Source organism: Pinus tabuliformis, chromosome 2_2, assembly GCF_031772625.1.
Source record: "Pinus tabuliformis cultivar Carrire ecotype Pingquan chromosome 2_2, CPIR1, whole genome shotgun sequence".
Lineage (NCBI taxonomy): Eukaryota > Viridiplantae > Streptophyta > Pinopsida > Pinales > Pinaceae > Pinus > Pinus tabuliformis.
In genome coordinates, this window is record NC_142300.1 from 367,052,869 (window position 1) to 367,067,835 (window position 14,967).

Consider the following 14,967-nt stretch of genomic DNA (forward strand, 5'->3'; position numbering starts at 1 on the left):
TTGCTCTGGAAATCTAGACAGAGGGATTACCAAACCAATCGCAAAACTGCAGAATACTTTTTACGGTACGACAGTCAATCTTCCCGAATGCTATGTTCAGTGCATTGTGATCGATAGGGCAGCAAACACGGCTTCCTATGGATAAAGGATATAGCCTATTGTGGTCTCCCAATATATACTCGATGGTACGTGGGAGCGCAAGTCCGTACTGGCACTTGTCGTCTCAAAGAGGAGGAATCACCCAACCAAAAGTTACCAGGTTTTACGACGTCGGAATACGTCTCTAGCCTAGACTTCTAGATGTTGTGCATTAGGTTCCAAAGCGTTTTTAGGTTCATTAAATTTATTTTACAGTTGATCTTTCTTAAGAAATTTTCCTTTCAGGTTCACCACGTGATGTAGATGTACAATTCCTAAAATGCAATCTAAGATGATAAACAATCGTTTAATCTTCTTTTTGCAATGAAAATCCTAGCTACTAAAGAAAGAGAGATGATATTCTTTCAACATAGAGCAGAGAGTACACACTAGATGCACTGTCCTAAATCAAACCAACAAGTAGTCTAAATGCAAATGCACATGCATGTATTTGTTTTCAACTTTCTTAATGTGTGAATGACAAGAAGAATGCTAAGTACAAATCTGAATTATCTTTTCTAAGCGACAGTACTAACAGATTTCTCTTTAAAAATGAAAGGAAGATAATGACGACACTTTACTATTTTGAATTGAAAACTGCTTTCAACACTTGAAAAGCTACTAATTCAAATCAAATACAAGAGTAACTGTATAATCGACCATCAAGAACAATAGAATTCTTTTCTTTGACTGAAAACGACACTTGCGACACTTTCAAATCAAAAGACGACAGTATGACTATGCTACTACTTTGTAAAAGAGAACTGAAAATTATAGAAAATACACAAAAACATTCACAGTTCTTTGCACAATGGAGGTGGAATAATGGAAAGGAAGGGGGTTTCTACAGTGGTATACTGATCACAGACAGCGAAACTCCATAATAGAGCTGAAAAGAGTGAAGAAAAACCAAGACCTGGAGACAAAATTAGCCTTTTCTGATCATCGCACCTGTAACACAGGGAAACAGGGATGCATCCCACCTACTGCACACGAGAAGTGCGATGCATCCAGATTTCCTTGAAGAGAGGGTGCGATGGTACCAGGACGAGACTTTACTTGGCTCTTGGTCACAGTTTGCAACTTAGTTCAGGGATTTAGGTCGAGCAAATGATGTACAGTAAATAGAAATCACAGGGGCTGATCTAATGAGGTTACTAGAGCCACCATTAGGGCAATTAGAAAGTTTGTAAATCGATTGTTCAGTTTATAAACAAAACCCGGAGATAGACTGAAGCAGCATTGATCTACTTTGCACTTTCATAGCAAATGCAGTTCAAAGGCTAGCTGGCTTGAATTCAGGCTCCGTATGTAAGTTTATAAAACAAACAAATATAGACAAACAAACAATCTATTCGCTCCCCAGTGGAGTCGCCACTTTGTTATCAGGAAATCTAGTGTCCACTCGGAGCTGCTAGTCCCACTAAGACTGGTAGCTATCTTAGAAACAAACAAACTAAAACCACTTTCGTTTTCCTTTATGAAAAGTAGATAAGAGTGGAATGAAGGACAACAACCTCAGTCTTGCGCTTGGTTCCTTACTTGGCTCCCCTCCCTTCTGACAGATCCTTGCCGCTTCTCCTTCATCTACCCAGCTTCAAAGAGCACCTGTGGATCAAAGCAGCACAATACTATCGAAGAACAGAGATCTACAATCATAAACAATATAGAACCAGATGTATATTGACCACACAAATGCATATATCATCAAACATACAAGAATGTGGAGGAAAACTTGAATAGCTTTATTAATAATCAAGAATAGCAAAGAAGATTACAACCAATTGTTTTGACCCAACATCATCCTCCAGCATGAAAGCCCTTCTTTCACCTCATGAAAAGCTTAGATCACCCAACACTATGATATTCCAACAAGAAACCAACAACACTTCCTTACAAGATACAAAGTTCCAACCTCTGGATCTCTGGGATGAGGGATCCATATATAGAGGATTGCAGGGGGTGAGTCAGCTTCTAGGATTTGATTAGTGTCCTCTCTCTGATAGTTCTTGATTCCACTTGGAGATTGATGATCTCTTACTCATCCCTGGGCGAATTTAGAGAGGCAAGTGTCACAGGAGAAGTTTATGGAAGATTCCATGATCATACACCTCGCAAACTGTCTTTGCCATTTGTCCACTCTCGCCCATTGCACCCCATAGAAGGGATTTTTAGTATTCATCGCACCTCCCATGTGCATTTAGGTGGGATGCATCGCACTTTGACCATGGAGCAAGTGAGATGGTCCAGTTTGGCCAGTTATGAGTAATTTTTCATGGAGAACTTCTAGGAGATGATGTAATCAGTTGACCTTGTTCTTTTAGGGGATGAAACAACACTTTTAGGGACTTAGGAGCCCTTGGTTTATGGACATGTTTGATTGGGGTTGCAGTGCCCAAAAATGTATATAACAGCGATATTATGGGTTTTTTTTTGTCAGTGATAAGAGGTTGGAATTGATAAAGGTTATATAGATTAGATGTTAGTGATTTTATAAAGGGTTAATGGAAGATAGTGGTTATTTTTGAAATAGTTAGGTGTTTGGAGTAAGAAGGTTTGAAGGCTACATTTGTAAGTTTAAATATGTTAAAGGTAATTTCTTATTAATTAAGAATGATGTGTTATAGTAGCGATGTCGTTATTGATTATAATATGGAGGATATAACATTTTGGTTAGTAATAAGAGGATTTTGTAATTAGGTTGTAGAGGTTTTAGTTGTTAGAATTTATAGTGTTTATATGTTTTAAGTGACTGATTAGATTAGGATATAACTGTGATATGCTTTATCAAAATTAGAGATTATGAGTTAACACATGGGATTTAGGTGTTAGAGATTGTAAGTCTTGCTATGAGCTAAGGATTGTAGAATATATGAAATGTACAAGTTAAGGATTAGAGTTATAAAGGTTGTGTTAGAGTTAGCATTGGCTTTATAAATGAAAGGAAATGAGTAATAAAATTGATAATTTGTAGATATTAGTGTGTATTTTGGGTGATGACATTGGTAATTTAGACGTTATAAGTGTTAGAGGTAGATTGATGTGATAAGAATCACAGATTAAATATTAAGATGTTAGTGATTATATTGTTTAGTGTTATAATATTATTACCGTTTACAATGACTAGAGTTAGAATGTTAGTATAAATATGTTAAAGGTAATTTCTTATTGATTAAGAATGATGTGTTATAGTAGCGACGTCATTATTGATTATAATATGGAGGATATAACCTTTTGGTTAGTAATAAGAGGATTTTGTAATTAGGTTGTAGAGGTTTTAGTTGTTAGAATTTATGGTGTTTATATGTTTTAAGTGACTGATTAGATTAGGATTTAAATGTGATATGCTTGATCAAAATTAGAGATTATGAGTTAAGGCATGGGATTTAGGTGTTAGAGATTGTAAGTATTGCTATGTGCTAAGGATTGTAGAATATATTGAATGTACAAGTTAAGGATTAGAGTTATAAAGGTTGCGTTAGAGTTAGCATTGGCTTTATAAATGAAAGGAAATGAGTAATAAAATTGATAATTTATAGATATTAGTGCGTATTTTGGGTGATGGCATCGGTAATTTAGAGGTTATAAGTGTTAGAGGTAGATTGATGTGATAAGCATTACACATTAAATACTAAGATGTTAGTGATTATATTTTTTAGTGTTTTAATATTATTACCTTTTACAATGACTAGAGTTAGAATGTTAGAATTGATTATATTGGTTACGGTTATACTGTTAGGGATAAGGGATTATAAATGTTAATGGATGATATACTAAGGTGCTAAAGGTTTAGGTGACGGGGATTATATGTCTTAGGTATTGGTGATTACATAAATGGTTTTGGGTGATAGTGGTTATGGTTATAAGGACAAGGTGTCGGAAGTAGTAATCATAAGGATAAAGCACTATAAAGAATAGTTTTTATAAATACAATGTTCACATTAGGATTAATAAGTTTAAGTGTTATAGCTATATGAATACGTGTTATGTGGAATATTTTATATAGAATAATAATGATGTATTATAAGATTGAAGTGTTTTTAATATGGAATGGGAATTATATGCCATTATGGCTAGGCTATAGTGGTTCTATGGGTTAGACAATATAAGGTTTATAGTTTGTATGATTTATATTCCTTATATTAGGGGCTACATATTATGTGTTATGAAATTAAATATTAAGGATTATATGGTTTATATTAAGGGTACATGGGTTATTGGTGATAATGGTTCATGGAAAATTTTAGGGGCTAATGTTCGCCCAGTGGGCTAATTTTATGATTTTTCCACAAAAAAGATTCGCCAATTTCCAATTTTATAAAAGACGATTCGCCCAAATTTTAGAATATAAAATTATTTTACCAAATCGCCAACATTATAGAGAGACTATATATAAAATAATTATAAATTTGATTAATTTTACAAATATATCAATAAACATTTATAATTTGCATATTAGGGATTAGTGAGATTCGCCAATGTTTTAAACTTCAAGAATTTTCCTTGTAATGGTTGTAATGATTCACAATTATATAGTTTACAAAGTTAAGGGAACTAGGGTTAGATGTAGGATTATATAGTTTATAAGAATTGAGTTTTACTCATTATAGTGGTAGAGTTATATTGTTATTCTAGATTATAATTATAGTGTTAGGGGCAAATATATCATCTATATCGAGGGTTGATATACTAAAGAGGCAACAATTACATTTGTAATAGATGTTGAAGGTTTACATGCCAAATGGACAATTATTGTATAAGAGATTTTGGATGATGATCTTGGTTATTAGTGTTAGTGATTGTATTGCTAGACCTCATAAAATTTAGAAGTTAAATGTTAGATGCTATTTAGGTGAGTGATTGCATGGATTAAAGGGTGATAGGTACTATATGGACTAAGGGATATAGGGGTTAGAAATTATAGCTGTTATGGGGGTTATAATTAGTAAGTGTTATTCATCTTAAAGGTTGTTGGTATTAAGATTAACAAGGACTAATTTAAGTTTTTAAGGGATAATTAAAATTAGGATTTGCAATGAGGGTTATAAATTTTTCTAAATTAGGTCTAATAAACATTAGGGGTTATGAATTTTACTAATATGTTAGGGGTGATTGGGTGGAGATGATAAAATTAAGAAGGATTAGAGCTTATAATGGTTATAGGTTATAGTGTTCCAACATAACGGATTCTACAGTTTAAGGGTAGCAAGATTTATTAAAAGTTATACACAATAAGGGTTATATTAATGATATTAGGCATTATATGATAGGTTATAAGCGCTATGAGTGGGTAGGTGTTATATGGATTCCACATTAGGGATTACATTGTATGAATTGGGTGTTAATTGTTATAGTGGCTATAGAGTTATATAATATATGTTAAGGGTCAATATGATAAAAATTAAGGGGTTGTGTATTTTATATGTTAAGGATTAATAGAGTAAGTGTCATATTTGTCATAAACAAATATGATTATGTCTTGGAGGTGAAAAGATATAAAAATATGGAATAAAACATTTATGAATGATAAGAGTTATAAGATATTATAGATACATATAAAGATTGATAAAGATTAGAGAACATAAAATTTAATTATGTTTAAAAGTCTTACAACATAATAAAATACAATTAAAACAAAACTTATGAAATACTTAAAAATAAATAAATTAATTAATTAAAAAATACAAATAAGAAATTAAATTATATAAAGAAAGTTATTAATAATAATAATAACTAGTAAAAACTTTATAGTCTAATTTGAAGTTTGTTATAATTCTATTATTAATAATAATTATCATTACATATTACATAGAGGAAATGATAACATATGATTATTTTAAAGATAAATATTAATTTATTAAGTTGTTTTTTTCTTAATATTTTAAATGTCTTTTAATGATTATTTTTATGATAAACTCTATTTATTTTATTTTTTTAATTAATAACTTTATAGATTTAATTGAATTTTAAATTTCAACCATTTAAGACAAAAACAATTTAATCTTTCTAATTGAATTTTAAATTTCAACCATTTAAGACAAAAACAATTTAATCTTTCTAATATGGATTTTTTCGGTTTTATAATGATGGCAAATTAACTAGATTTAATCTTTTTAATATGGATTTTTTCAGTTTTATAATAATAGCAAATTTTTAATCCTTCAATTATAGATTTTTTTCCAGCAAATTTTTTGAATGATTGATTGTCAATGGAATTCAGAGATTGAATAGCGGATGTCTACCAACGTGATTTTATTTCTTTTTTTTCAGAGGAAAAAATCAAAATAGATTATATTAAGTTGATATAATGATCAGTATTACAGGTGTCTCAGTGGAGACATTTTTCAGATAGACAGGAGAATTTTAAAAAACATTTGTGTCCCCATGAGGAGGACCGAGAAAATCACATATGAAGGACCCCGGAGGCCGCAAAAAACATGAACCTGGGTCATCATTGATCATATCAGAGTGGTGATACTGCCAGATCGATAAACCATATATGAGTCCAGATTGGTGTAAAGAAAATACATGTGATGGACCCTGAAGGCCGCATAAAAACAGGAACAAAAAGATCATTATCAGGTGAAATGCAGCCTGATAAGAAAGGAGCTAATCCGATGAAGGCATGGAGCCCGAGATAGATATCAAAATAGAGTGAAGGGGCTGGCGGGAGTTCTGGAAGATCCGTTGGTTCCTCCACTTCCAGATGAACCAGCAAGTGAGGATGAAGAGAGCACGCCAGGAGGGGCGCTGTGTACTCCACCAGAAGAAACCATCCTGTACAGTTAGAAATAACCGGTGAGAAAAACCATAAGTCAGAGAGAGCTCGTACCAGATTGAAGAAGAGGCAGCACATTCGAAGAACATGTGAGTGTTTGTTTCTTGTTGAGCTGAACACAGTTGACACCTGCTCGGACCGTGCCATCCTTTTTTTTGGAGAACCTCCCAGGTGAGGTTCTTGTTGGAGAAGAGAAGCCAAGAGAAGAGGATCGCTTTTAGAGGGCAGGGGGCTTTCCAGAGCTTAGAGGGAAAGGTCGGGGGAGATGGCGGAAGGATTGATGAGAGGAGAGAGTAGAGATTTTTGACAGTAAGAGGGAGGGTGGGCTTCTCAAACGACCATACCAGTTCGTCCTTAGTGCCCATTTGTAAGATTCCTTTGTTGGAGAAGTTGTTTATGACAGAGAGCCATAGGGGACAGAGGGGAGGGGGTAAAGCTAGTTGAAATTCATTTTTCCAAATGGGCTGTTGAGAGGACCACGAATCAATAAGCTTGTTCCAGGTGAAAAGGCCCCTTGAATGGAAGAAGGTAAGAAGAGCTGGGGGAATGGAGGATTCAAGCCTGTGCTGAGTTGGGTCGATGCCGATGAGAACATTCTCGCCTGAAACTATAGACCATCTTAAGTTCTGCAAGAAAAAAGACTGTATCTTCCTGAAGTTCAACCAAATGGTGGATCCGTTCCTGATGCCTAAAGAGGACCTCCTGTGCCAGTAAGATATATTCCGTCCTTTGAGATATTTCTGTCTAATGAAGGTGCTCCATGGATTGTTGCCATATATGCCTCGGTGAAGAGATTTGCAAAGGAGCGCTTTACCGAAAAACCTCATGTGCAGAAGGCCCCATCCGCCAGACTTCCTTGGCCTTGTAATGGAATCCATTTTGACAAGGTGGAACTTTGATTGGTAAGAGCGACCGCCCCACATATAGTTTGCAGCCAAGGACTTCATTTTGTTTGAAACAGATGCGGGCAGAAGGAAGAGATGACTCCAAAAAACAGCGAGCTGGGAGAGTACTGTTTGCACCAATATGAATCTTCCTGCAAGAGGCTCAACGGTTTCTTCTCTTTTACGTTGACGAGTTTCTGTTTCTCACAAACCATCTTACACGAACTTGGAGACATTTTGGTGTTTTATTCTTTTTGTAAATAATGATATAAAATTTAATAAAAGAATAAAATTTTAATGAATATAATAAAATTTTGAAATAAAGCACTTTTTTCTATCATAATGGTTTTTAATGGAATGCAAATGATATGTAAAAAAAAAAAAAAAACAAACTCTAAATATATAGTTAATGTTTCAAAAACACTTTTAGAATATTATATTTATTTTTAAAAATACAAGATGAATTTAAAAGGATTTATTTTTAAAAATATAAAATGAATTTAAAAGGAAAATGTGAGTTCTTATGTGAACTTTATCCTTTACTTCAACTTATGCTATGCAATTAGCATAACCAACTCAACTAGATAAAAAAAATGAAATTAATTATATGTGGTTACTCATTCCATTTATTTGATCCTATACAATGAGATAAATCAACAATTATAGAGAAGAGATTTAATATTTTTTAGAGATCGATAAATTCATGATTTATATGGATCTATAATGGTTTTTGTGTCTCTATATACAATGTATGTTAAATTTTAATTATTTAAATTGCATTTTTAAATAATTTATTATGATTAATAATTAACTAAGATACACATTTATCTTTTATTAAGAATTAATTAAATTATTTTATATTTAATTACTTTTTTCTTTTGAATAATGATGTATTTTACTCAGATCAACATTAACACATATAACAGTGTTTATATATATTTAAGATGAATATTTAAAAAAATTGTTTAAGTTTTATATTGAAATATTTATAATAGAAGTTAGAAGTTTTTTCTTTTTAAATTTTAATTACTTTATCTCTATAAAGTTATAAAGAATTATATTATTTAACATAATAATTTATTTATAACTCCAAAATGTAAACTATATATATATATATATATATATATATATATATATATATATATATATATATTATTGTAATATTAGTTACCAATCAAGTAATTATAAATGTTTTATAATGTTTTTAATTAAAGCTAACCAAATATATATAATCATTTATATTTATAATATAAGTAACTTTTTTTTATTTAAAATAGTTTTTTAAGACATATATGTCAATTCCAAATGGATCAAAGACAAAATTATACATCACACTCATACTATAGAATGAGCCTCTTATTCAATAAACACATCATCCAATATTTTTAACTTAATAACAAAATTACTATAATATATAACCAGTATATTTTAACAATATATATTTTGCACAATTTCTAACGACTTCCAAAAATTTGTTATTAACATAAATTCAACATGCTAACTAAGTTTAACGAGTTTTCTTTATCAAATTTATATATTCCTAAAATCTCTATATCTATGCTTTAATGATATCATATAATTATGTCTTTTATTTCTCTCAGTCATGACTTCAGTACTAATTATTCGAGAGCTATTCGAATAGTGTAAAGAACGATAAACCATTGGAATTCTCTAGCATACTAGCAGTGGATGGACGTGGAAGATTTATGTGATATGAACTTAAAAGTTCACTAAACCTAATTTGTAATTTGAATTCAGCACAGACTGCATCTTCTACATGACTTGGATATACAGATAAGCAACTCCATTTCATTTAGCCAGAGATTCGACTTTGAGAGTTTATTGGGACTTGGAAAGCAACATGAGTGCTCTAATTTGAGGAATCTACAGGTTCTTGCACCTTGAATGCCACAATGCACAGACAGTCTTGGCAACTGAAAGCAGTATGAACATAAAAAGTTTGATAGTGCTCCGAACATGTGGTTTCTATTACCTAATTTGAAACCAGCAAATGACAAACTTGAACGATATACTGGTAATTAGAATTAAGAGAACCCCGTCAACGAACCTTTTGGTCATGACAAGAGATCTTCAGAATCATCGGTTCCTTGTTATGGATAAGAGTAAAATTGGTGGTTGTTCGTGGTTGCTAATCTTCTCCACAGAGGAAGACATCAGCTAAGGGTCATTTATATTCCACAAAAACTCAACTCGAATGATAGGTATAAAAATAACCCAAATAAGACCAAACCATTATGAAGATTGGGGTTCAAATATCTCTCCCTCCCATTTAAAAGCAATGTACCACCTATTCTGAAAACTAATGTAATGCCCTACCTGGTTTGGAGGTTAACGAGATAATGTTTGCTCCCTCAAATTCCCTCTCTGCATAGCCAAGCATGAAATTTCATGCTGTGTTTCATTTTTAGAATTGTGTTTAATAAAATGATATAATTTAAAATTCTCATTATATTATACTTTCTCTTCCTTCCGATTAGTAAAAATGGTGTTCCATCTGCATCTCTAGAATGTCAAAACTATGAGAAGAATCTGGCAAATAGCCAATACAAATAAAATGAAAAATCAAACCCTAATATAAATCATGGTCTAATACAAACAAAATATGAGAGATCAAACCCTAATATAAATGATGGTCTAATCTCTTTCCTTTTTGTAATCAAAAGAGCTATGCGAGAAGTACATCACAATAAATTCTCGAGAGAACCCAAGCTCTGAAACTGTGGCTTCTTTAATCGCAATCCATGTCTCAAACCATATAAATGGAAAAATCTGTAAATAATGTTTATGAATGATTCCTCGTATAATAGAATATGGCGATTCAAAAATCGAAAAAGTTTATCATTCTATTTCAAGAAAAGCATAATTAGTTTCTTTGATTGGAATTAGGCCCAAAAGATATAGTGGGGATCTCCGTTTCATCCAATCCTGGGGGTGGGTTTTTCCACTGAGGCAGCGATGGCCTGGATATAGTGGGGATCTCCCTTTCATCCAATGCTGGGGGTGGGTTTTTCCACTGAGGCAGCGATGGCCTGGGGATCTCCGTTTCATCCAATGCTGGGGGTGGGTTTTTCCACTGAGGCAGCGATGGCCGGGATATAGTGGGAATCTTCGTTTCATCCAATGCTGGGGGTGGGTTTTTCCACTGAGGCAGCGATGGCCTGGGGATCTCCGTTTCATCCAATGCTGGGGGTGGGTTTTTCCACTGAGGCAGCGATGGCCGGGATAGAGTGGGGATCTTCGTTTCATCCAATGCTGGGGGTGGGTTTTTCCACTGAGGCAGCGATGGCCCAATCGAGGTGATGTTTTTCAATAGGTGTCCTGCCTTCAAGACGGCCTGTACCAGCTTGCCTCTCTCGGGCAACTGATCCAATAACTGATCCAAAAAGTCTTCTGGTGGCTCTGGCAGATAGGCAGGCTTGGTTGCCGAGGTTGAGCGGCGAATGGAAGCACGAGATGTATGGGGCAGGTCCCGTTTTGGATCGCGACACGCCATGTGACTGCCAGCTGATGGTTCTAGGGACTCAGGTGGCGTATCTTTTCTGAGCCGCTGCTTCTTTTGGTGATTAAACGGTTGTTCTTCTGACTCGATGAGATTCGAAGAGTGGAACATTGAAGATGAAGTTGGAGGTTGGTGCAGGTCTTGTGACTCCATGAGATTCGAAGAGTTGAACATTGAAGATGAAGTTGGAGGTTGGTGCAGGTCTTGTGACTCGATGAGATTCGAAGAGTTGGACATTGAAGATGAAGTTGGAGGTTGGTGCAGGTCTTGTGACTCGATGAGATTCGAAGAGTTGGACATTGAAGATGAAGTTGGAGGTTGGTGCAGCTCGACGTTTGCTGGGAGACCAAGATGCGCGAAGTCTAAATCATGGTTATCGACGTTTTCTGGGAAACCAAGATGCGCGAAGTCTAAATCATTGTTATCCACGTTTGCTGGGAAACCAAGTTGCGCGAAGTCTAAATCATGGTTATCGACGTCTGCTGGGAAACCAAGATGCGCGAAGTCTAAATCATGGTTATCGACGTCTGCTGGGAAACCAAGATGCGCGAAGTCTAAATCATTGTTATCGACGTCTGCTGGGAAACCAAGATCCGCGAAGTCTAAATCATGGTTATCGACGTTTGCTGGGAACCCACGATGCGGGAATTCTAAATCATGGTTATCGGAATCCCGACGGCGTTTGTTTCCCATTCCGACGAGCTGAGAGGAATTCAAATGCCTGGCAGCAGCGGCAGCGATGGTTGTGGCCGTGGCGGATGGGTCCAGTTCGGTGGGTTCCCTGGCAGCCAGCATGGTGTCAGGACACTGGGAGATTCGATCGCTAGACATGCCATGATGCTGTGTATTCGTGAGCCTGGAGTATTCTGCGAGCCTGCGCTTGTAACGCGCTTCATCTGATTTTCTGCGAGCAACTGCCGAGAGTTCTTCGAGGCGAAGCTGGAGTCTGGCCTCCTGGAGTTTCTGCATTTCTGCCTTGGCCAATGCACGTTGTCGCTCCATGGATAATAAGAGATTCCTCAGCTCTTCATTACTCTGCAAACATACAATACAAATTATTAAGAAACAAAGGTTTGATCTAAGTGGATTGTTTGGGCCTGTAATATTTTCTGGGCAAAACAAAAACAAAATCAATCTACCCTCTGACAGAAATAAGAATCGATCCTTGGTCATTGGACACCAGAGGAATTAGAAGAAAGAGACGAGGAATGTGTAAGTGTAGAGCAAGAAACAATTCCTGGTAAAAGCTTATGATACCTGTCCAGGATGATACTGCTGCGGCTGAGGATTCCAGACACCCTTGTCGTTAGCCTCGCGGGGGATCCTGTCCATGATGATAGTGCTGATTATTAACAGTGAACTTATTTTCATTAATTGGAATGCCTGAAGGCTGTATTTAAAAAACAACGATCCGTTTGAAATGGCAACCGAATACAATGTATTACTTATAATTTCCAATTAATGAACTTGGTGAGTCCGGAATACAATGTATTACTTATAATTTCCAATTAATGAACTTGGTGAGTCCGAAAATGAGCAGTTAGCTTGGCCTCTGCAAAGTAATTCGATTGTTATAAAAGTTGTCTTTAACGCTGTGAGCTTAGGTGGATTGCGGATTTACCAATATCTCGGTATTTTTTTTTCAACCTAATAATTATTATTTTGAATCTTTCAGAAAAACTATTTCGAAAATGAGATATTTTATAATACATTTCTTACTCGTGATTTATGATATTTTCGACCTTTTAACATCACGAATACATTTTTTAAAAATCAATTTTATTTTTTTTAAATACATGTTTTATTATAATTTATTTCACGAGAATGCCGTGCAATGAGTGATTCAAACTATGCTCTAATCATGCCATCATAGCATAAAATTCCTCTAATGATGCCATCATAACATAAAACACAGGAAGAGGAGGGGAAACCTACTTTGAATTTGCCGGTTTCAGTGATGTCAAATTTTACAATTTCCAATCTCTTAACCACAAGTTTTACACATACATAACCAATACTCAACACCCAAATACCATTTGGTAGAAATTTTTGCATGTGTGTGGAGGATGTTTAATCTTATTTCCCATTACTCTAGTGATTGTAGTGATTGTTATTGTTAGGGAATTTGCAAATGAGAGCTATAAATTTTTAATAGAAAAAGAATCCACAAAGAATTATTAAAAAATAATATTAAAATAATTAAACAAATTGTTAAAGAACAATAAGAATATTAAATTATATACTTAGTTATAAAGAAAAAAGGTCAATATATAAATAACTTTAAGAGGTAGGGTTAAGATAACAAATTTAAATAAATAACTGATTAATTAAGTTAAATTAAAATAGAAAAGAATAAATACAATTAAATAAAAAAATGATTCTTAAAAGAAAGGGTAAAGGCAATAGATGAGATATAATAAAATAAAAAATATAAATAATTATTAAGAGATAGGGCAAAGCCAAAAGATTTAAACAAATAAATGGTTAATTAAATAAAATTAACTGAGAATTTAAATAGATAAATTGGATGTGGGAAGATAATGGAAAGAATAGAACAATATGATCAATTAATTTATAAAATAGAAAGTATAGACAATATGAAAGATAGATTGGATTATATGATTATATATATAGAAAAGGATGCTAAAGATGTTAGCTAATCAATTAAGTGTTGGATAATTGGTTGCCAAGAATGGTTTAAATTATAGTCATCCTATATAGATATATAAGGATGCTAAAGAGGTCAGCTAATCAATTAAGTGTTGGATAATTGGTTGCCAAGAATGGTTTAAATTATAGCCATCCTCTCAATTAATATTTTCTGGGTGCTTCTCTATTTCAAGGGTCTCTCTAAGGATTCTAGAATTGTAAAAAGGAATCAAGGTGAGGATTTTGGTATTGGTCAAAACATATTAGATATTTCAAGTTAAAAAACTAATCAACTATGGTCGATTTCCATAGTCTAAGATGATTGGTATCCGCAATATGTTCTTTAATGTAAGCTTTGAAGGGATGTCCAGTCTAGCTAATATATGATTTTCCACATGAATAGGGGATTTAGTAAACTTACAAATTTAACATCCTATCAAACTTATCTTTGGCTGACTAAAGCATTCACTTCAAAGTTTTGTAGGGTTTAAAAATGGTTTTAATGCTTTTCTTACCAAATTTTTTGCTATGAAGCCACTGGTCCCTTTTTTGTAAGGGATAGAAACTTGGCCTTGAGGAGGAGAGGAAGGATGGTTAATGGATCTAGGATTAGAGATGTTCTTGAACACTTTATTGATATGAGAAGAGGAATAGTCATTGGATTTGAAATATTGGAATAGGTGGGATTTTTCAGAGGAAAGGAATTAGGGAGAATGAATTTTGAAGGATCGGGAGATGATGGTTTTATGAATGCCAGATTTTTGGGAAGGGTGGTGGTGAGAATGAGCATGAAGATAATGATCAATGTGGTTCTTTATTTTGTAAACTTGATTTGTTAGGGATCCATTAGGAAGTCTGGTGACAAGGACATCTAGAAATGGAAGAGGGTTATTGGATTCAATTTCCATCTTCAATTGTATATGAGGAAAAATGTTGTTGAGATGGGAAAGAAACAAATCTATAGCAATTCTACCATGTTTCCAAATGACAAAGGTATC